The sequence below is a fragment of the Coenobita brevimanus genome, chromosome 1 (genome assembly GCF_032717465.1).
Source record: "Coenobita brevimanus isolate Jiangsu-jjx chromosome 1, ASM3271746v2, whole genome shotgun sequence".
NCBI lineage: Eukaryota > Metazoa > Arthropoda > Malacostraca > Decapoda > Coenobitidae > Coenobita > Coenobita brevimanus.
The window spans coordinates 36,319,221-36,344,176 of NC_136954.1; the positions used below are offsets into that span (position 1 = coordinate 36,319,221).

The 24,956-nt window shown below is 40.8% G+C and overlaps 1 pseudogene; it reads left to right on the forward strand.

Annotated features, from left to right (window-relative positions):
• Nucleotides 1–24,956, forward strand: part of LOC145394155 (glutamate receptor 1-like) — an 804,310-nt pseudogene that overhangs the window by 547,578 nt on the left and 231,776 nt on the right.

The following is a 24,956-nucleotide window of genomic DNA, read 5'->3' on the forward strand; positions in this document are numbered from 1 at the left end:
TGAGAGGGCAACCTCAGACTTAGGTGTGTGGTCCCCGGTTGTTTGTCCCTTGATCGTTTTCTCTCCTTCCCACTTCCCCCGCTAGGGGGGAGTGGTACTATGGAGGACGCCCCTACTGCCTCCCCCCCCCTCAGGGGGGGAGGTGGTCCTGACCGACCCCCGACTGACCAATGGACGGACTGTCTCTCGACTGAACGGCCCCAGACTCGTTTGCCTCGTGACGTCCCTGTTCAGAATGCAGAATTTGTAATCATCACTGCTCTAGGTTCCACTCCCTTGAGCAGTCTCAGTCCCTTCATGATTAAGAAGGTTATTGATGGCTGTGCTGGGGAGGTGGAACAAGTCAAAAAACTTGCGAATGGAGACCTCCTTGTAAAAACATGTAATTCATCCCAAGTTAAGGACTTGCTGAAGCTGCGCAAGTTCCACATCTATGATGTTGAAACCAAGATCCCAACTTCCATGAATTCCTGCAAGGGAGTTATCACTTGCAGGGATCTTATGGTGATGAGTGAGGAAGAGATCATAGAGGAACTCGCTCAGCAAGATGTCATCGATGCTAGAGTTATCACCAGATTTTCGGAAGGTGTCAAGACAAAGACTGCAACCGTCATTCTAACTTTTGGTAAAGTGTCACTGCCTAGCGAAGTAAAAGTCGGCTACGAAATTGTTCATGTGCGGCCATACATCCCCAACCCTTTCTGTTGTATGAAATGCCAGTTATATGGGCATGGTGCAAAGACTTGTCAGGCTTCCCAGCCAGTGTGTGGCAAGTGTGCAAGCCAAGGTCATGATGTGGACCATTGTACATCTGAGACGGTATGTTGCTATCACTGCAAGGGCACTCACTCCACTTCCTCTAGGGACTGTCCCAAGTGGAAGGAAGAGAAGGAGGTCTGCACAGTGAAGGCAACTGAGGGCATTTCCTATTACAAAACTGGGAAAATGGAGAAGGAGTTGCATGCAACTCCCACGCCAAATAGGTCCTATGCTTCGGCGGTAATGTCCCGTCCTGTGATGTGCTCTGTAGAGACGCAGACTGATCCTGTCCTTCTCCCTCCTGCCACTCACAGTACCTCTCCATCTCGGCCTCCCGTCCGCTCCAACTCTCTCACTGACATCCCTAAGGTTTCAACCTATTCTCAGGCTGCTGCTGCCTCTCCATCAGTACGGCCTAAAGCGAAGCCCAACAAGTCTAGTAAAAGTAACATGACCACCCTCACAAAACAGTCTCGTCCTCATGTTCTTCCAGTTCCCACTCCAGCGAGGGAGAGGAAGGTTAGCTCTTCCTCGGGGGAGTCAGGGAACCTAATAATTGACGACAATATGGAGGTTTCCATAAACAAGCACCGGGATAGGTCCCCCGGTAGTCGCTTGCCTGCTGGTGGGCGACAAAAAAAGACCAAGCACACTGGCCCCCAATGTAAATCTTAAACCACCGCATTCACTGTATTACAGTGGAATTGTAGAGGTATTGGGAATAAATTACAAGGTATAGCAATCTTGTTTTCTATACACAGGCCAGACGTTGTTTGTTTACAGGAGACGCGCCTGGAGGATCATCCTGATCCTCCACAGTTAAAACGCTACCACCCGTATAGAAGATATGAAGGTCACGGAGTAGCCATATTCACACACAAATCACACCCACAAACGGAAGTGATTCTAAATTCTACTCTGGAAGCTGTCACGTACAGAGTAAAATTTAATAACATGTATCTGTCTATTTGCTCTCTCTACTGTCCTCCATATGGCCTCATTGATAGTGATGCTTTATATTCACTATTTCAACATCTGCCTGGGAATAAGTTAGTGTTGGGCGATTTTAATGCCCATCACTATCAATGAGGTAGCTTGAGGATTGATGGTCGTGGGGAGCAAGTAGCTGACCTAATACTATAGTCCAACCTCTGTATTCTGAACGATGGTAGAGCGACTCGTGTAGATGATCATACTGGTAACTTTTCGGCCATTGACTTATCTTTGGCCTCCCCTGGTATACATCAAGATTTCTCATGGGACCCTTACGACGACTCCTTGGGAAGTGATCATTTACCCCTCTGTCTTTCTTATACACGCAACATCATTTCGGTCCCTCCACCTCCAAAATTTAACTATAAGAAAGCAGATTGGGGATCCTTCTCAAGGATCGCCAATTTAGATATATCTGGGGAGACCATAGATGTTAAGGTCGAAAATATAACCCAATCCATATTACACGCAGCTGAGGCTGCTATTCCCAAGACTTCTACAGTTCATGCGAAGCATAGAGCACATTGGTGGACGCTGGATTGCCGACAAGCAATAGGAGATACAGGATTTTTGATAGGCAGCCCACTGAGAAAAATTTTATTGCATACAAACAGGCATGGGCTGAGGCAAGGAGAATAACAAGAAGGGCCAAATGTGACTCCTGACGGTCCTTTGTGTCCACGGTGACTTGTACAACACCATTACGTAAGGTCTGGTCTACCATAAGAATATTAAAGAATAAAGGCCCAAACTTCCCTGTAAAAACCCTGCAGGCGAACAACACCATATATGACAAGCCCGTGGACGTTGCTAACATCCTCGCCACGAGTTTTTCTCATGTAAGTAGCTCAGCCAATTATGATCCGCGTTTTCAACATCATAAACGCACAGCTGAGCTACAGATATTAGACTTTGCCACAGAAGACGTAGACTCCCCGTACAACCAAGAGTTTACGCTAGATGAACTGCTCCTTGCCCTTAAACCCTGTAAAGACACCAGCCCTGGACCAGACACCATCATGTATGGTATGATCCAGCATCTTAATCAGGACATCCTGATTAAGATGTTAGCATTGTACGATGAGATTTGGGCATCTCGAACGTTCCCAAACTCATGGCATTTTGCACACGTCATACCGGTACCCAAAGAGGCTGGTCGTCTTATGAATCCCACTTCATTTTGTCCTATTGTGTTGACTTCTTGTCTATGTAAGGTCATGGAACGAATGGTAAACAATAGGCTTCTTTTTGTTTTAGAGTCGAAGAATTTGTTAAATGATCAACAGTGTGGCTTCCGTAAATACAGAAGTTCTCTAGACCATTTAATGAATTTGGAGCATTGTATTGCAGAGGCATTTGTCAATAAAGAATTCATGATAGGGGTGTTCTTGGACATCCATAAAGCCTATGACATGAAATGGCGACACGGTATACTAATGAAGCTCTATGCTTATGGTTTAAGAGGAAATTTGCCTATTTTTATTTCAAATTTCTTAAGGGACAGGACTTTCTCCGTCAAATTGCCCCGTAATGTAACATCGGATATATTTATCCAGGAAAATGGGGTGCTGAGGGAAGTGTGCTTAGTCCTACTTTATTTAGTATTATGATCAGTGATATTCTGTCATCAGCTCCCATCCCCAGGAATCTTAAATACTCGCTCTATGCTGACGATTGTGCAATATGGCACTCCTCCCGCAATGCACAATTTTCGGCTGGGCGGATTCAAGCAGCCCTTGACTTCGTCCACCAATGGGCCTTGCAGTGGGGATTGACGTTTTCCATCCCTAAGTGTGCCGCTGTAGTTTTTACAACTCGTAACGTCCCCGATTTGCGTTTATATTTGGATAATCAAGCAGTACCTTTTCAAAATTCTGTAAAGTTTTTGGGCCTCCACTTTGATCGCAGAATGAATTTTAAACGTCACGTTAATACTTTGCCTGCTCGTTGTGATAAACCATTAAATGTCCTTCAGTACCTAGCGGGTACTACATGGGGTGCCAACAGAAAATCTTTATTAATGGTGTATAAGTCCCTTATTCGATCGAAGCTAGACTATGGCGCACAGGTGTATGGCTCAGCATCTGATGCCACGCTGAAAGGATTGGATGTGTTGCAAAATAAATGCTTGCGATTGTGTCTTGGAGCTGTCCGGTGTACCCGTGTAGCTCGTATGGAAGTGGAGGCGAATGTGCCTCCCCTCCGTATTTGCCGTGACCACCTGGCATTATCGTATGGGTTACGAACATTAAGGAAAAGTAATATTGGCAATGTGGCCTGTACCCCCCTGCGTCAATACCACCACCTACTGCAGGGGGTGCGTCGGCCACTTGCCGTTCGCCTCCACTTACTGACTCAGGAGATTGGTGTGGACCCCAGTGACTGTGACAAGTTGATGTTTAAAAATATAGCACCTTGGGAGCCACCTGGCTTTACAGTGGATGTTTCATGGCTCCCAGCACCAAAGGCCAAGACGCCGGAGGCGGAGGTCCACCACTTGTTTCGTAACATCATCGTTTGTCACTTGGGGTCCCATCAATTGTACACCGACGGCTCCAAGTCGAGTGAATGTGTGGGTGCAAGTGTGTGGTCGACTGAATGTGCACTTAGGTATCGGTTGCCGACACATACATCTGTGTTTACCTCCGAACTTTTTGCTATTGACAAAGCCATAGACTATGCTCTCAATTCTAGGCATGACTCATTTGTCATATTTTCAGATTCAAAATCAGCCCTTCAGGCAATTGCATCTTGTACTACGGACTCTCACGAGATCCAGGGCCGCATCGTTAATAAGTTGCATTCATGCAACAAGTCATTCACGCTGATCTGGGTTCCTGGTCATTGTCGTATCTACGGCAATGAGCAGGCTGACTTACTTGCAAAGTCGGCTGTAGAGCTCGAGGAGACTTGGGACGTTCCTCGTGATCTATGGTCGAGTCTCTCTCTCAGAAAGAAATCAATAAATCTTCTGTGGCAAGGTCAGTGGACCAGACTAAATATTCCAACTTGTAAGCCGCACCTGGGCGACTGGGACACTGCCAACCGTCCCAGTCGCCTTGAAGAAAAGTATTGGCATGGCTACGGCTCAATGCCACCATTTTAACTCACATGAAACCATATATGGAAAGACGCTTCCCACCGCACTGTGACATCTGTGATGCGGTGTTATCTATCAGTCATATCATCCTGCGCTGTCGGCGATTTATTCGTGAACGTGCTTCACTTATGAATTACTGCGGCGCAGCAGACGTCCCCTTCACTCTTTCCACCATCCTGGGTGACGGGGACATTGTTATGACTGATAAATTGATGGCTTTCCTGAGAGAGACCAGACTGATCAGAGTGATGTGACTTTTTTACTGTATGGTTATGGTTTTTATCAACTGTAAATATGTATATATTGTACTGTTAATTAGGGTTGACAGTTGACATATTTGAAATAGTTCCTCCATCCACTGATCTATTTCTAATATTGATGTCCCCTACATTAAACCCCGTCCCTCGACTAACAGTCACCAGCTGATGAGTGCAAGTGTGCAATATAGAAAGGTATTGGGCACTTGCAGTCGATGGTGGTCTGCTGGGCGAGGTTCTTCACTTTTTGTACAAATTATGTAAATACATTATACCATCTTGCTTAAGTTATTCTAATTAGGGCTGACAGCTGACGTATATGGAAATGTTCCTGACTCGTCTGGTTCCCTTTCATATATTGATGTCCTCTATATTAGGTTGTGTCTCGACTGACAGTCACCAGGTGATGAGTGCAGGTATGTAATGTAGAAAGGCATTTCATATCTGCAGTCGATGGTGTTCTCTTGGTCGAGGTTTTTTTACCATTAGTGTAGGTCTAGTTATTTGTCTCTTAGGATTTAGTATAGGTTAGCGATTTGTCTGTCAGGTGATTAGTTTTAGGGTCTTTAGAGTAGGCATTTTAGTCTATAAGTAATATAAGGTTAAAAAAAAAAATAATAATGAAAATAAAACTACAAAAAATAATAAAATAAAAATTATTATATATATATGTACGTGTGCATGAAAGTGTGTATGTTCATATGCATGGATGTGTGTATGTATGTATGTATATATATATATATATATATATATATATATATATATACATATATATTTATATATATATGTTCGTATATATATGAATCTATGTATCAATGTATATACATATATATATTTTTGCCTTAATGACTAGGGGCTCCGGCCCCAATGGTCAATAGCCAAAAAAAAAAAAAAAAAAAAAAAAAAAAAAAAAGTGCTGCCTTGACTCCTGGGGCATCATCTGTGTCACGGGGTTTTTAAAGTGTTTATACATTAAACGATAATTATTCAATAATACTGTGAACAAGACAATGAATTGTCTTGCTAAAAATCAAGCAATGATTACTTTATCTGGCTTGTTTCGCCGATTCTCTAAGGACGAGAATTTATAAACTTTCTCAACAGTACACAGCAGAGATTAATTACTCACAAATGCTGTTTATTAGTACTGATGGCCTCTGGAGAAAGTGACTCCACCCATGACAATCAATAACTAATGCTATTAATGATAACAGATTCTTGCTGATGCATTAACTCCTAGATGGCACAACGGATTTTAAGCTTAATACGAAAGGACTGGCCTAAATAGCAGTTATGAATAGCAAAGCGTTTATGCAAGCTAGGAGCTATAACTAGAATAAGCTTAATATGGAAAATAAAACACGAGTTTACATTACATTAAGCTCGAGAAAAAGAACTGTTAAATTTATTTATTACAAAGGAATAAATTTACGTTACATTTCAAAATGAATTCAAAATAAGATCGCACTCACTTGCTCACTCAAAATCTAACTCTTAAACCTAGGAAAAATCGAAAAGAAATACTGGTCAAAGAGTGGACTAAGTGGATGACTGGGCGTCGTTGAGGAAGGACACTGCACTCGCTAAGTTTCTCGCCTATCACACTATGTGGAAATTCAGGAACGGCGGCACTACACGCTCTGGCCCAACCTGCTTTCGTGGCGCTCAAACCTCGACTGACCAAATCATGGGAAAGAGGGAATTGTTGTGGCCGCATTACCAACGGCTAGAATGAGCGAAACATGCTCACAACAAATCGCTCAGCGGAAGCGCTAATGTCTTGCACAAAGACGATCATTTATGACATTGAAAAATTGCTTTAAAAACACTCCCGATCGGGTGAGCGGTTAACTGAACGATAAACACTGGGATTGTACTAGAGTTCGCGGTTTCCCACTAAATTTAATGTCACGAGCCGACTCGTGACAATCTGCTACATGCGAAGCTACCTTTTCAGCGGTAACAAGGCTGCTGACTCCATACAGAAGGTGCATGACCCATCAGAGGAAATGTCAACTCGCTCTCTTGGTATCTGAAAAACCTTTGCACTCTCCGTGGCTGAACTGATTGAAATGTTCCGGCGAACAAGTCGGCGTATATCTGTATGAATACTTGACTACGAGTGATGGAGGATGTGAACATTCCTGAGGTTATGACATCGTAAAATGTACATATATTTTGTATGATGCAGTTGTGATCAGTGTTACCAGAATAAACAGTTAAACATTAAACAGTATGACAGTTTCATAAAAGAAAAAAAAATCACACGTTCAACCATACACATCCACGCCCATGCTTTACCTCAGTATTTCATTGGGCACAAATTTGAAAAAGCGCTAAGAAAAAATTGTGAAAATACTAATACTAATACTGATGATCATAAAATGCCGTAATAAACAATAAAAATCAAAATATTTACGATAAAAAATTAACATATACTTACACCCGGTAAACCAAACAGTAATTCTCTCTCTCTCTCTCTCTCTCTCTCTCTCTCCTGGGCTGAGGACAGCTGTGACTCTCCCAGGTGGCGTTTAACATTTTCAGCCTCATAAACGCACTTTGTTTTTTACTCTGGCTAACGCCAGACGATTTTTTTCGTCACGAGGAAACTCCTCGAGGATGAGAGTGTTAATATACTCTTAGACAATAATTATCAGTTTCCCCATGTCAGAGTAATTTGGACAAAAAAGATAACTCTTCCGTCGGAATTTTCGGCCTTATGATATCAGTTCCACAGACATGGAAAGAATAGAATAAAAAAAAATAGCCCCCCTACGATGAAGATGGCCCCCCAGAATTTCAAGTCCTGGCTACGGGTCTGGCTGTTAGTTTTGTACCATTAAATGCTTCCATTTGATCAGTTAACGGCACTGTAAAACTTGACAAAATTAAGATCAACTATACTGAATTGATGATGATGAATATAATGGTGATGGTGATGGTGATGGTAACTGTGATGATGGTTTTGGTGATGATGATGATACCGGTAGGTGTAGTAGATATTTTTATATGATTTCCCACAAGTCATTATGAAATGTAATAAATACGAAGCCTTTCATTCCTATAGTGTATTTATATTATATTCGTGTTAAACGATTATATTTTATTTGGACAAGCAACAGTGGATAACCTAATGGGTTACTGAAATCTTTGTCTAACCCCACTGATTCGAAAAGTCTCAGTGAATGGAATTGTAGAGATAGCAAAGATAATAAATACGTAATTGAACTGAAGGAATATTGAATTGTGTTTGTATTGAGCGTCGAGCCAATAAATAGATATATAAATAACGTGTCCATGTTTACAATAAAGAACCCAAAGCCAGCCATGATTTTAACATTGGGAGAAACACTAGAAGCAGTGTGACTTCTTTGTATTTCACAGTTTATAGTGAAGAGAGAAGAGCGCGAGAATACTGATAACGAAAATGTAATTAAAAAAAATGGCTGTTAAACGGTAAAGATAAAAAATAGACACAAATAATGGAGGCATGTTTGTACTGAAGAGCTTAGAGTCAGCGTGTGTGGCAGCGTTAGGGTAAATACTGTAAGTTGTGTGAATTCCTGTCATAGAGCCATGTTTTGGTTTTGGCGTCAACAATTTAGTGGAGAGAGTCAGAGGCTGTGAACGGGGTTTGGCCGAAAAAAAAAAAAAATACACACACACACGCACACACTAATATTTTCACTCATATCCTCGCATGACGACTACACATCTACCCACACTCATACCACAGTCTCACCCCATTTCTCGTCCTACACCCCACCCTGCATTTCACCTGACCCCTCACCCTGCCTGACCCCATCCCCCATCCCATCTCATCATCTCCTCTACTTTCATACTTCTCACCCCCACTTTTTCTTTTGCCCTGTCTCACACTTAACCATTCCCCACATCCCCATCACCAACCCCTGTCTTCCCGTCACTGCTCCTCTCTACCTACTTTTTGTCTCATCCCCTTTCTTCACTTACCTCACCCCTCACCCCCTCTCCCCACCTTCCTTCCCATTCCCTCTCCCCTGCCCCATCACTTCTCTCTCTACTTGACCTCTCACCCTTTCCCCACCTACCTTCGCCCTCATCTCGTTTACTGACTCCCACACTTCTCCCTCCCTCCCCTTCTCTTTCTCTCTCTCTCCTGTATCATTTATCTACCCCATTCACGCATTTTTAGTAATAACTGAACGAATTTCTTTTCATGGTTCACTGGCCATTATACGTTGGTGTAATTGTATATAATGAAGTGGTATTTATTTACATATGTGTTGGCTGTATGATATATATATTTGCAAACATATATAGTGGAGAATAATATGGTAATGACATCACTGTTTTAATCTTTACACATGCACGTAAGTTTAATATTTATACACACATAGGTTTCATTTGTACACAGGTTTAATATTCACACGTACACGTACTGTAGGTTTAGTATTTACACACACATAGGTTTAATATTTACACGTTCACAAGTTTAATATTTACAAATACAGGTATATTATTTACACATATATAGGTTTAATATTTACACATACATAAGTTTAATATTTACACATACATAAGTTTGATAATTACACATACACATAGGTTTTATATATACTTGTATCTGTGGACTGGATGGCAATAGTCGGAAAATTGTTATATATCTGTGTCAGAGTAGTAAAGTAACAAAAAAATATACAGTACAGGTGATTAGGCCTGTGACAGCCGGGATTGTGGGTATGCTGTTGATAGTTTTCCCACTGTCATGCTTTTATCTTTCCCGGCTTTCTTAACCCTCCTGACTCCATCTGTAGGTAGGAGAAAAGGCGTCAGGGTGAAGATTACGATAACGACCTTTTAGGTACATACAAGGTAGGTTTTATATTTACACATACACACAGGTTTTATATTCACACATACACATCGTTACGTACACAAAAATATGATGTGAATGGGAATGTAATAGTCAGTGCATTTCCTGCAAGTCACATTGTACAGAGGCGTAAATTAGAAATATACGCGTTACATATTTACGTTCATGTCAACAAGAGCTGGGATCATTCTGGGAATTGACATTTACCTCGAGGCACAGACAGCTCTGTTATTTTATTCTAGCTAATATCAAACAACTTATACAGAAATTGAGTCATAGGAGCGTCAGAGTTAACACTGGTATCATTAATCCTTTCTTTGTAGGGACAGGTCTGCAGCATCATATTCCAATTAATGACAATGGATTTTAATTACCTAAATGGACCACAGGAATCGGAGTAATTATTGCTGTGCAATGACGTGCACACACACACACACACACACACACACACACACACACACACACACACACACACACACACACACACACACACACACACACACACACACACACACACACACACACACACACACACACACTATACTGCAGTGACTCTAGCATGACCCAGATTTTCAACCCTTTGCAGCATATTTCACTCCGTTTAATGACAGAAAAAGACAATACTGCGGCTCTACACCCTGTCCACAGCACTTTTTCGTGCCTAGGATCATATTCTAACGTTAATCTATTGTCACAATTCAGCATTAATATGGAGAGATGGCAATTTTAGACCAAGAATATAATGAATATAGCTGTATATTCCACTCCCAGAATTCCTTTACTCCCGAACTGCTTCTCTTTGGAACTCGCTCTCCCTTATGTTTCTCCCAGGACTTCAACCTACAGCAGTTCAAGTCAAACGATTACAGATTTTTTTTTTTTTTTTTTTTTTTTATGAATGGAGGACACCTGTTTTCTGGAGTATGATTTTTTTTTTCCCCTTGCCTCTGTTCATCTTCTGTAATGAATAATTATTTACACACTTGCAGTATGTACAGTTTTGGAGAATAATAGTGCCCCATTATTTACATTATACCATCAGTAATGCCACCCAGTGTTCTGAATAGCTTGTGGTGGTGCTTGGAACATCTCATCACGGGATTTCGAAACACTTTCATCACTGTCTTGTAAGTTGTCGTAATGAAGTCAATCGTCTTGTATTTTTTCCGCAACTCTTCCTACGTATTTACAAATGCCTTATGTGAGTGGGTATAATCTGATGGCGGAGCTTTTTTTTTTATTTTTAATATGATGAAATGTAATCCTCTTTTGGGATAGGGGTTAGAAGATTTCTCTCTCTCTCTCTCTCTCTCTCTCTCTCTCTCTCTCTCTCTCTGTTACATACTTTTACATGGAAAAATTATAGGTAAATCTGTCATACAATCTCATTATGAATTTATACGCTCTAATATGGAGTAAAATAGCCAGCCACTCCTGTCACTAGTCAGCTTGTTTCAGCAAGATATTTGGGAGTGGCGGACTGACACACAGGGTTTAGTGTATTATAAATGGCTTTTGGGATTACGAATAGCTTTTGAAATTTTCTAACACCTCGCCCTGAATAACTGATTCTGCACAGTATACCACAATATCTCACCCCAAGTTATTGATGCAGACTGTCAATATGAAAACGGTAAAAATAGCATACAAGACGATGGTAAGGGTAGATAATGCTGTTTTTGGCTAACGATGAAGCACTACCACCTAAATTACATCCCAAAGCCCTTCACCACTCGGAAGCAACATCTTAGACAAATGAAAAGGTCTGGAAGCAACAAAGAAGCCTAAATTACACTCGCATAGAGGCTTGTAGAGACGTAACTTTATACGAAGATATTCTTTAATGCAGCATCCTTTTTTCTACTGGAGTTTTGAAAGAGGTGGTGTAACTAGGAAAATGCGAAGCTCTGTGGTAATGGCGGAATGTTTTGTGTGTGTGTGTGTGTGTGTGTGTGTGTGTGTGTGTGTGTGTGTGTGTGTGTGTGTGTGTGTGTGTGTATGTGTTTGAGAGAGAGAGAGAGAGAGAGAAAAAAAAAATGTTTATCCACCTATTCATCTGGTTTCCCTCACGTACCAGAGTGAGACCAAAAAAGTATAATTAGGTAGACAGATGGATAGACAGATAGATAGATATAGATAGACAAATAGATAGATATAGATATGGATATAGATAAAGACAGATATTCGAGACAAAAATCATATATGTGAGAGCAACAGGAAATACGGTATATATCGAGACAATAAATCTCTCCATCTTTCTGGCGTACAGGTGCCAAACCCATCTTCTGGTCTGATGGACTACGCCACCACGATGAGACCCGAGTACCACCAGGCCATCATTGACCTCATCCACCACTACCGCTGGGATCACATCATTTACCTCTACGACTCCCATGACGGTCAGTGAGCTGGGCTTCTTTCTTGCCATAGTTACCTCTCCCAGCATCCCGTTTTTTTTTTTTTTTTTTTCTCCTGCTGCTGGTTGCCTACTGAATTATTTTACTTTGGCTTCTTCTGAATTTACTTTGCGACCCACACAACGGTCAGTCTGCCCTTGTTTCTCTCTGTTTACCTTAGTTTCCTCTTCCAGCCTCCCGTTCTTTTTTTTTTCTGTTGTTTTCTCCTGCTACTGTTTGCCTGCAGAATTATTTTCCTTTTGCAGCTTCAAAATTTACCTCTACCACTTTCGCGATGGTCAGTGCTCCTGTCTTTTAATATAGTTACCTCTTTCAGCCTCCTGTTTGATCTGCTCTTTTTTCCGTTTCCTGCTGAATGATTTGACTTCTACTCCATCATCGTTTACCAATAAGACTGCCACGAGGGTTAGTGCTCTTGCCTTTTACCATTGCTTTCTTTGGCCAACCTACCGCTATTTCTTTTCGTCAGTTATCTCTCTAGGCATTTTTCTGTCTAGGAACTTCATCTAGATGCTTCGGATATATTCTCTCTCTGGTTTTATTCGCCTCTGTGTTGAGTAAAACTTACATGTGTGGGGAGGCTCCCCACATACAACTCTTCTCAACACTGTGGAGTCAAAGGCTTGCGTCTCATTAACTCTCCTCTTATTAGCTCCCTTCAACCTCTGTCTCTTTGCCACATCGTTGCATCTTTATCTTCTTTCTGTCGCAACTTCAATGGTCACAGCTTCTCTGAACTATCTGCATGCATCCTTCCGCCACAACGAAGGGCGCGTAGCACCCGTCTAGCATCAAACTCACATCCCTTTTCTTTCCAACTCTCCAGTGCAAGAGTTAACCGTTACTCCCATTCCTTCATGTATGGAATAGGTCACCTCTGGAATTGTCTTCCTTTGTCTGTATTTCCTACTGCCTACGACCTCCAGTGTTTTAAACGCAGTGTGTCAGTGCATATCGAAATGAACTATCTATCTATTGTTACATAGCCTATGATTTCATCATCCTTTATGTAATTCTAACGTACAGAGTGCTGCCTGTTTGATCATGAGCGTGTTCTACCTCACTCCCCCCTTCTACCGTTATAGTAGAGTAAGTCGTTCTTTCTGTTGTTCAGAGCGGGATTGTCAACTCTTTGTCCCCATGGCTTCATTTGCGCGTCCTTCTTACAAGTTGTATCAAGCTCTGCCGGCCCCTATATAATGAGCTCAGTCTCTACATTAATTGCCACTTAGATCTACTCCTCATTTTGTTCACATCTCTGTCCTCCCCTGTACAGTTATTATTGTGAGTGTTCAGGAAGTCTCCAACCATCTAGCAGCTGTGTAATTTGAGTATGAGTGTTATTGCATTTTGTTCTTGTGCTGTATAGCATAAGTTGTTAATTTGTAGGCCTAGTGAGGTTTTTGTAATTTATATAAAGGTTCTTATTGTCAGCCATCATTAATAATATTTTGTGTCTGTAATAATTTATCTTGCATTAACTGAGCATTACCCAGTGTATTTTCATTTTATTAGGGCTGACTTAGGTAAATTTACTCTTGCTAATTTCGTGTTAATAGAGGCTATTGCAGTTAACCATATATTTAACCTGTTTTTTGCCATTACATTATCCTTATGAGTCCTGAATGTTTGGTTGTTAGTTTGAGCATTAAACTTTAACTTGTAATTTTACCCAACTCTTTGTTATGAACCTGGAACTTTACGGGACAGTAGTGATTTTTAGTATTCTCACTTAAAGTGTACATTATCTTTCTCTGTTCCGTAACATAAATTTGGCGACCTCTCATCAGGATATTCAGGATATTATCATAAGGATATTGCTTGATATTTTGTGACTGTTACTTATTCATGATGTCTACTATTACTACACTTGATGAAGCCAAAGATTTTTTGTCAAATGTGCAAACAGTGTTGGATGTAGAAAACAGAACAAAGAATGAACTTGGCTTTGTTGCTCAACAATTGGGAATTGCTGTTCGCTCTCATCATTCTAAAGATCAAATTGTTGACATGATTAATGAAAGCTTGTTTAATATAACTCCTCCAAATGAGCAAACGCAGATTGAATTAGCTAAGTTACAGCTAGCCCTGCAGGAGGCTCGTGCTAAGGAGGCGGAGGCCCGCTCTAAGGAGGCTGAGGCACTAGTTGAAATTGCTAGAATTCAGGCAGACCATGAGAATCGCATGAAACAAGGTGGAACTGGATCATCTAGCTCTGATGATTTTGATGTGGCTAAAAATGTTAAACTTGTCCCTCCTTTTAATGAATCTGATTTAACAAAGTATTTTCAGTTGTTTGAGAGGGTAGCTACAGGTTTTAATTGGCCCAAAAGGTATTGGCCAGTACTCCTTCAAACTGTTCTCACCGGTAAAGCTCAAGTAACTTATGCATCTTTGCCTCAGGATCAATCTGATAATTATGATGTAGTTAAGAGCTTGATTCTTAAGGCCTATGAGCTTGCTCCTGAAGCCTATAGAGTAAAATTTAGGACAACTTATAAGCAAGATAAGCAATCCCAGGTTGAGTATGCAAAAATCAAAGAAGATCTGTTAGAGCAGTGGTTAAATTCTAAGAATGTGGATTCTGATTTTGACAAATTTAAGCAGATGATTTTGCTGGAGGACTTCAAAAGGTGTATTAGTAAAGATGTAAGCCTATATCTTGATGAGAAAAGAATAGATAATTTGTCTGATGCTGCAGTTTTAGCTGATGAATATGTTCTCACTCACAAGAGATATTCTAAAGAAAAAGGGAAAGCTGAGAGTAAGTATGTTGCCTCTACTCAGAGTACAGGTAACAGGAAAGAGAATAAAGATGATGTTTCTCAGGAAGTAAATACCAGCTTCACCTCTAGATTTCAGAAAAGTAAATGTACTTATTGTAGTAAGCTTGGTCATACTACGGAGAAATGTTTCAGGAGACAGCGTGATGTGAACAAAAAGGAGTCTTTAAATATTCAGTCAGTTGGTCTAGTGTCCACCCTTGAGAGTTCCCAGAATTCTTTAACTGAGTTAACTGAACCTGCATTGAGGGGTAACTTAAATTCTCATGATGGAGCTCCTCTTTTGAGCAGTAACGTGGGTGACACTCTCAAGAGTTCATGTGCTAATTTCCTGTCTGATGGTTTTGTCAGTCCTCTGGACAGTAATGACAGGAAATCAGTTAAAATATATCGTGATACAGGTGCTTGCCAATCCCTTATCCTGACCAGTGTTCTAGGCTCTAATGTTAATTCCTCTGATGAAACTGTAATCTTACAAGGTGTAGGGAATAATTACTTCTCTGTCCCTCTGTGCAGAGTGAATTTAGAGACTGGTTTTGCTAATGGTTCCGTAATGGTTGGGTTGGTTGAGACACTCCCTATGTCAGGTGTAACTTTCTTACTTGGAAATGATATTGGTGGAAGTCAAGTGTGTCCAGCTCCTCAGTTGTCTAGTGAGCCAGTGGCTGCGTCCCAGGATTGTGATGTCCCTGATGTGTTCCCTGCATGTGCTGTCACTAGGGCTAAGTCTAAAGTTACTGGTGATTTAGAGGATAATGATGATGATGATGTTATCCTAGCTGACACTTTTCTTGCTAATTTGGACCACTCACCAGATGAGGCAGTACCCCGTAGTGTTGATAATTTGTCTCGTCAAGAGTTGGTTGAGTTGCAGGTTGCTGACCCTGAGTTGAAAGGTCTTGCTAACTATGCTTGCAGTGAGGAAGAGTCAGCTGGTGCTTCTACTTGTTATTATGTAAAGTCAGGAGTACTTATGAGGAAGTGGAGACCCCCAATAGCATCAGCCGACTGTGAATGGGAGGTTGTACATCAAGTTGTCATCCCTCGTGTTTGTAGGCAGGATATCATTAGAGTGGCTCATGATTCCAGTTTGGCAGGACACCTTGGAGTGAGGAAGACTGTGGCACGCATTTTGAAACACTTCTACTGGCCAGGTATCTTCAGGGATGTTTCCTGGTATTGTAAGTCTTGTCACACCTGTCAAGTTGTGGGGAAGTGTAATCAGACCGAAAAGGTTGCACCTCTAGTTCCCATTCCTCCTTTTGAGGCGCCATTCACCCGTGTGTTGGTGGATATTGTGGGCCCTCTTCCTAAGACTTCTTCAGGATTTTCTTATGTGTTGACCCTGATTGATATGGCTACTCGTTATCCTGAAGCCATTCCACTTAGAAATATCTCAGCAAAGAACGTGGTTAAGGAAATGCTAGGGTTCTTCACAAAGTTTGGTCTGCCCAAGGAGGTACAGTCAGACCAGGGAAGTAATTTCATGTCAAATGTTTTCAAGCAGTCTCTGAAAGAGTTGGGCATCACCCAGATCACGTCTTCAGCTTACCATCCCCAGACCCAAGGAGCGTTGGAGAGATATCATCAAACACTCAAATCGATGCTCAGGAAATACTGTTTGGAACATCAGAAAGACTGGGATAAAGGTCTTCCATTCGTTGTGTTTGCCGCAAGAGAATCTCCAAATGAATCACTGGGCTTCTCACCTTTTGAATTACTGTTTGGCCATGAAGTAAGAGGACCCCTTAAGTTGCTCAAGGAATGCTGGCTGTCGGAGGAAGATGACGTCAACCTGCTGGAGTATGTGATGAAGTTCAAAGAACGGCTGTCCACTGCTTTATAGCTGGCGAGAGAGAATTCAGGAGCTTCTCAGGAGAAGATGAAGACTTGGTATGATAAGAAGTCCAGGTTGCGCCACTTTCAGCCAGGAGATCAGGTTTTGATTCTGCTACCAGTTCATGGGCAACCTCTTCAAGCCAAGTTTAGTAGTCCTTATTTCGTGGAGAAGAAACTCAGTGATGTCAACTATGTCATCGCCACACCAGATCGCAGAAAGAACAAGCAACTATGTCACATCAACATGCTAAAGTTATATCACAGGCGGGACGAAAATAATCCAGTCTGCACTGTAGCTGTTCCACCCGAGTCTGCAAGTGAAGATCCCCCATGCAGTATGAGCCTGAGTGATAGTTTGGGGAAGAATCCTGATATCATGAATGATCTCCAGACTAAGCTTTCTCATCTACCTCCCGAGGAAAGGCAGGAGTTTTCGGCATTACTGCAGGAGTACCCGCAAGTGTTCCGTGCTACTCCAGGAAGAACCACTGTGTTGATGCATGATGTCGATGTTGGAGACGCAAAGCCAATTAAACTGCCTCCTTACCGTGTGAAACCAGTGAAAGTTCCTCTCATCCAGAAGGAGCTTGGCTACCTGTTGGACCACAAGATGATTGAGCCCTGTCAGAGCGAGTGGAGTTCTCCTGTCACTCTAGTCCCTGAGCCAGGTGGGTCACAGCGGCTTTGCATTGACTACAGACGTGTTAATCAGATAACCAAAACAGACACCCTCTCCCTCGCGTGGAAGATTGCATAGACAAGATCGGAAAGGCTAGGTACATAAGTAAGTTTGATTTGTTAAAGGAATACTGGCAAGTACCTATGACTGAACGTGCTAGGGAGATCTCATGTTTTGTAACACTAGGAAAGACTTTTGCATGTTCTGTAATGCAATATGGTATTAAGAATGCACCAGCCACTTTTCAGAAGCTCATGAATGTTGTAACAGAGGGTTTGGCAGGGTGTGTTGTTTATATTGATGATGTATTAATCTTCAGTGACAACTGGAAAGATCACCTATGCCATGTCAGTAAATTTCTTGAGCGTTTGGTTCATGCTAATCTTGTAGCTAATTTATCAAAGTGTGAGTTTGGTCAAGCAAAAGTTCAGTACCTTGGGTACGTAATTGGTGATGGACATATTGAACCACCAGGAGCTAAGGTTCAGGTTATAAGTGATCTTCCCAGACCTAAAAGTAGAAAAGAGCTACAAAGATTTTTGGGAATGGTAGGTTATTACCGGAGATTTGTTCTTAACTTTTCAATTCTTGTATCACCACTTACAGACCTACTGAAAAAGGGAGTTAAATTTGTCTGGACCGATAACTGTGAATCCTCTTTCAACAAACTTAAAGCTATCCTATTAAGTCAGCCAGTGCTCGCTACTCCAAATATTGCTAAGCCTTTTAAGATGGCTGTTGATGCAAGTGATACAGGAGCTGGGGCTGTTTTGCTGCAAGAGGATGATCAGGGTATTAAACACACTGTATCTTACTACAGTAAGAAGTTCACTCCACCTCAAAAGAACTAATCAACTATTGAGAAAGAGCTTTTGGCCTTGATTTTGGGTTTACAGCATTTTTCATTTTATTTGTGTTGTGGTTTTGACCCCATAGTCGTTTATACCGATCATAACCCACTGAAATTCCTTAGTAAGTTTAAAGATAAAAATCAGAGATTGACAAGATGGAGTCTACTTCTTCAGGAGTATTCATTAGACATACAACATGTCAAGGGGAAAGAAAATGTTATTGCAGATTGCTTATCTAGACTTTAGACAGATTGTTTTAGAGTAATAAGAAATTTCCTTTGTAAATTTCTTTTTTCTTTGTGGGGAGGTGTTACATAGCCCATGATTTCATCATCCTTTGTGTAATTCTAACGTACAGTGTGCTGCCTGTTTGATCACGAGCGTGTTCTACCTCACTCCCCCCTTCTACCGTTATAGTAGAGTAAGTCGTTCTTTCTGTTGTTCAGAGCGGGATTGTCAACTCTTTGTCCCCATGGCTTCATTTGCGCGTCCTTCATACAAGTTGTATCTAGCTCTGCCGGCCCCTATATAATGACCTCAGTCTCTACATTAATTGCCACTTAGATCTACTCCTCATTTTGTTCACATCTCTGTCCTCCCCTGTACAGTTATTATTGTGAGTGTTCAGGAAGTCTCCAACCATCTAGCAGCTGTGTAATTTAAGTATGAGTGTTATTGCATTTTGTTCTTGTACTGTATAGCATAAGTTTTAATTTGTAGGCCTAGTGAGGTTTTTGTAATTTATATAAAGGTTCTTATTGTCAGCCATCATTAATAATATTTTGTATCTGTAATAATTTATCTTGCATTAACTGAGCATTACCCAGTGTATTTTCCTTTTATTAGGGCTGACTTAGGTAAATTTACTCTTGCTAATTTCGTGTTAATAGAGGCTATTGCAGTTAACCATATATTTAACCTGTTTTTTGCCATTACATTATCCTTATGAGTCCTGAATGTTTTGTTGTTAGTTTGAGCATTAAACTTTAACTTGTAATTTTACCCAACTCTTTGTTTTGAACCTGGAACTTTACGGGACAGTAGTGATTTTTAGTATTCTCACTTAAAGTGTACATTATCTTTCTCTGTTCCGTAACACTATCTATTGCCAGACGCCATAATCCCATACGGGGTGGCCATTTGACTCTGAGTTATATATTTTACAGGGAGGGGCACTAACCCTCCACCAACCCACTTGACACGTAGGGAGCACGTATGGTTTGGTTATATGGTTACCACCCAGCGTTGTAAATGGTTTCTTGGTTTACAGGAAACCATTTGGCTTGTCACTCAATGTAAAGCCACATGTAACAGAAAGAAAAGCAATAAGTAGTGACAGGAAAGATGGGAGAAATAGGAAGAGAGGAGGGCAGGCACAGAAAAAAAATGATAAAGGCTAAGGAAGAAGTAGTCAGCACTACATCAAGTGAGTGGATGATAGATTTTGAATTTTTCTGTCATCTTGTTTTTATTTTTTCATTGAGGGAACAGTCTTGCGGGTTTCTAGCCTTTGGTTCCTTCTACCTTACACCGTGCACAAAACAGAGAGAGAGAGAGAGAGAGAGAGAGTTCCTCCAACTTGCACAATTTCACCCAGAAGGCTGCCATCTCTCGAGTAAAGTTTATTATTAGTGTTATTTTTATTATTTATGGTGGGTCGGAGCGCTCACCATCCACTTACTCGATGTAGTGCTGCTTTGGGCCTCTTCTGTCTTTCTTTCCTTGAGTCATTCCTCTTTCTTCTACTTACGGGTGACTTTACACTCCCGCTTCTTTCTTTCATTCTTTCCTCTTCCTTCTGTCTGTGGGTGACTCTACACTGAGTGACAAGCCAAATGGTTTCCTGTACACCTGGAAACCATTTACTATGCTGGGTGGTAAACATACAACCAAATTATGGTGCCTGGTGGTTTTGTGGGCAATTAAGGTGCTCCAATCGGATTGAGCCTGTGTAGATTTATATCCAAGGGATGATTGGAGATTATTGCTCACGTAATGCCACTTAGGGATGAGTGAGGCTGGTCACTGTCATCTTAAATGTCAGGACCAACATGCCTAGCCCCGGGTTTTTACGCCCCTCATGGGACGACATAGGATTGGATGATGGATGGATGGATTATTATTATTATTATTATTATTATTATTATTATTATTATTATTATTATTACATTCTCCAATCCAGCTTCCATTAATTATTAAATCCCAGTTATAAAAATCCTCACCATTTGCGTCACTAACTCCACTCGTCCTAAACTGTAATTACTTACCTATTCTAGTCATTTACCTTCTTCACTATTCCATTCTCCAGTTTTTCGTACAGTCAGAGGTAATAGATTTATTTGTATTTCTCTTTTTGTCCCATCACTTTCTTCTACTGAGTTTCATTCTTAAAATTAAAGTGTCTTGGTATCGGTCTCCAATTACTATATATATATATATATATATATATATATATATATATATATATATATATATATATATATATATATATATTTACATCTTGTGCTTGTCATTTTTTTGTGTTTGTTAATATTTCTAAGCTGAGACGATTGGTATGATTTTCAGCCCGATATATCACCTTTCCTTCTTATTTTCCCCTGCTGGCCAATATTCTCAAGGTGCAAAATGGTTGTTTTGTTCCAGTCTGATATATCACTTCTTCTGCTTATCATTTTCCTTCTTAGGCTAGTATTCCTAAGATGTGTGGGGCTTGGTGTGTTCTTCTCTCAGATATTTTACCTTGCTGGGTATTATTTCTAATACGAGGGAGGCTTGGTGTTTCTTTGTACATAGATGATTATACTGTGAGTCAGGGAGGAGTAGATGCAGTGGTGTAATGAGTACATTTTGCCTCCTGACTGTATTTTGTCAGTTCTTTTTCAAATCTTATACTAAATTCAACATAAATACAGTAATCCCATACGTTCTTTAACAATTCAGGTACAGTCAGCAAATCCCTCATCATTAACGCTTTCTGTTTCAACTTCAGTTAGCCAGCAGATCCAGATTGTCGTCACTCTTATACCATTCCCTTCACTAATCTGTTTTCGATCCAGCACCATCCGTCATCAAATTCCCGATAATTAATCCCTCACCAGTTTGCACACGAGGCTCACTTGATCTAAACTTAAGTCACCCAGTGCAGTATGCCTTCACTTCAGCCATAAACCTCTTTACCAAATACCTGAGCCATATACCCTTTACTAAGCCAGTTTCCAGAAATACATGACAGGTCACCAATCCTCGACACCAGGTCAGTTTCCATCACTAATATCAAACCTCCCTTATTTCCCGTCATCTGATCATGTACCCTATTCTTTTCCATTCCAGTCAGTGTACAGTTATTCACAAAATATATTTCTCTCTCTCTCTCTCTCTCTCTCTAATCCCGCCTCTCAAAGCGCCCTTCTTTTCTATCATCTTTCTTCTCTCCTTTTCTCTTTTTCCGCGCCTCGTTTTCCCCACCCTTCCTTTTTTCCCTTAATTTTGTCTCTTCTCATATAATTCAGCACCTTCGCACAGTTTCGTACCTCTCTTCCTCCTTCTCTTCCTTCCTTTTCTTTCCTTCACCTTCCTCCTTTTTTTCTTTTCTTTCCTATTCTGTCCTTCCCCTTTCTCATTTCCTTCCTCCTTCCTTTCTCTCTCCCCTTCTCCTTTCTCATCTCCATCACCTTCAAACCTCACCTCCCTTTCTTTTTCTTCCTTTTTCTATGTTTCTCACTTTCTCGATTTTTTCCCTTTTTTTCATTTCTTTCTTACCTGTTTTTTCTCCTTTCTCTCCTTTTTCCTCTTTATTACCTTATCATCTCACATTCTTTATCTTTCCTTGCATCCTCTGTTTTCCTTCATTTTATTTTTCTCGTGCATCCCCACCATTTCTCTCTCTCTCTCTCTCTCTCTCTCTCTCTCTCTCTCCTCTCCTTCATCTCCAATTCATCTCCAGCACCTCCAAGCCTCCCTCTCCCATCCCGCTTCAGGATTCGAGCCCCAAGTGATGCTCTGCCATTCACTCCAAGGCACTCCAAAAATATACATACTGTATGTATAGAAATGACTCGTATAGTGGCCAGAAGCAGGTATTTGTGTCTGGAGCAGTGTTGTAAATTCGAAGGGAGAGAGAGAGAGAGAGAGAGAAAGTTTTACCATCGATTCTTGTCAGCCATATACAGTATAGAATAATATGATGTGTATTTACGTCATTAACTCCTTGAATACGATGACTTCATTTACCGTATTATTGCTATCCCCGTATGATTTTATTAATCTAATTGAGATTTTTCAAGCGGGTAGGGATAAATATAATCTTTATTCATCTCTCTTTATAATGTCTCCTCAAAACTAAGAAATCAGTAAGAAGTAAAGAGTCGCCTGTAAATAACAAATACCGTAGCGAGAAACATAACTTTCATTCGCCCTTTCTAATAATGTCTCCTCAAAACTGGAGAAAACAAAAATATAGGAATTGCGTGTATGAGGTAAGAATATATTAAGAAAAATGCATCTTCTTGTAGAAAGAGTTAGCTTTACTGTGTGTGTGTGTGTGTGTGTGTGTGTTTTCTCCCTCCATGCGAATCCGTTTGTCCTTTTTCCTATTGGCGTACGGTGCAGCATAGCGATGTATGCTTAAACCTCATATTGCAGAGTGGGATGCAGACCCCCTGTTTTTTAATACGAGCGAGCGAGCGCAGCGAGCAAAACGATGTGTATGTTCAGCTGAGGAATGAGCGGCCCGACACGACCCGGCCCGGCCCAACATGACACGGCCCGACCGCGATGTTCTTTAGTGGCTGATAACTTTTCTACAGTGTTAGACAAGAGATTCTTTCAGCAGGTAGTAGATACATTCAGTAAATCTTGTTTTTAGCTATACATTTACTCATGAGACCAGAGAAACCCCTCGGAATCCGTTTTCCAAGGGATTGTACCGAGAACTTCAGTTGATATGCCCCACTATGAAATCAAATTTTAAAAGGTTTGCTGGTTTAATGCTATGTTTTCTTGCATGAACTTTAACAATTAGGTAGTGGATACAACGCTTATAATTTTACAAGAACGTTTTTTCTATGTTTAGGGAATTAAATTAGCAAGGGCAATCGCCCCATTTCTGGGTTTTATCATTCGATCAATAGCCAAACGATTACCACCGCAGTTCGTTGACACGGCAAGTTGGGAGTAGAGAACTGAACATTGTCGTGTGATACATGCTATACGGCGCCTCACCATGTGCACATCCAGAGAGAAAACGTGAGAAAGTAAATAGTTTAGCTGAGTTATTCATCTGCTGTTGTTCAACTACCTCACCAGAAATGTTGAAAGTTTACACCAAGATGAAATTATGATGATAGGCGTATGTACAAAAGCTCGCTCGCTCATCGGCGCGCCAACAAAGCACATTCAATTGTTATTAATTATTTGAAGTACGTGATGATAATGGAACGTATCTGGCTTTCCTGTATGGCTACTGCCTGTGTTATGCACTATGGGACGCAGGCTTACCATACTTAATAACCACAGGTGTTCCATAAATGCCCTTCAGTATTAGGGTTTGCATTCCACTCAGCGGTTTAAGGTTTAAGCAAATAACTTTTATTTTTGCTATCTCCAGACGATTTTGTTAAGCTTATGAGAGAACTTTAAGCTGCAGGTGTTAGATATAGCCTTCATTAAGCTTTTCACTCCCCCAAGCTGAACTAGATCGTTTGATGGTGGCCTGACGCAGAAGAAAAAGTACTTCACTGGACTGAAAGTAAAGCAGTAGACAGATTTTTTCCACTGAACGGGTTTCATACAGCCTTCATTCAGTCTTTCAGTGTGAGACGCCTTTCCCAACTTGAATAAAATCGTCTGTAGGTAAAAAGAACAAAGGAACATATGACAGTGTCTTGAAGGCTATAACATTATCTCGAAGGCTCAAGCATTGTCTTGAAGGCGTTAACTTTTGACAACAATGACGTCTACTTTGTTTACCTTGTGCTGTTACTCAAGTCGGTTTTCATCTGATAGAAATCCCTAACCCTTTGTGGCTTATTTTATGGCCTAGCATAGTCACGATTGGAGAAAAAATTTGGGCTAGTAACCAAGGAGATTCATTCCTACTCCACAGCTGAGGTTAAAATATTTCATACAACCATGACTTAGAATTCAGGTTGTTAGATTGGCCCAGTGCCGTCAGATAAACACAAGCTAACTAGACGAATTTACTCAGCTTAATAAAACCCTCAAGTAGTGAAATATCTGGAAACAGTAAAAAACAATAACAAAAGTCGCATTAGGAAAGGCATAACTTTTCTGTTGGGTTATATTTTTTTTTTTTTTTTTTTTTTTTTTTTTCCCCAGCTATCCATTGTTTTACCAGGTTTCGTTTGTTATTGCTTCTCCATGCTTTCCCTTCCGAGTATTGAATTTTATTGGAAGAAACAC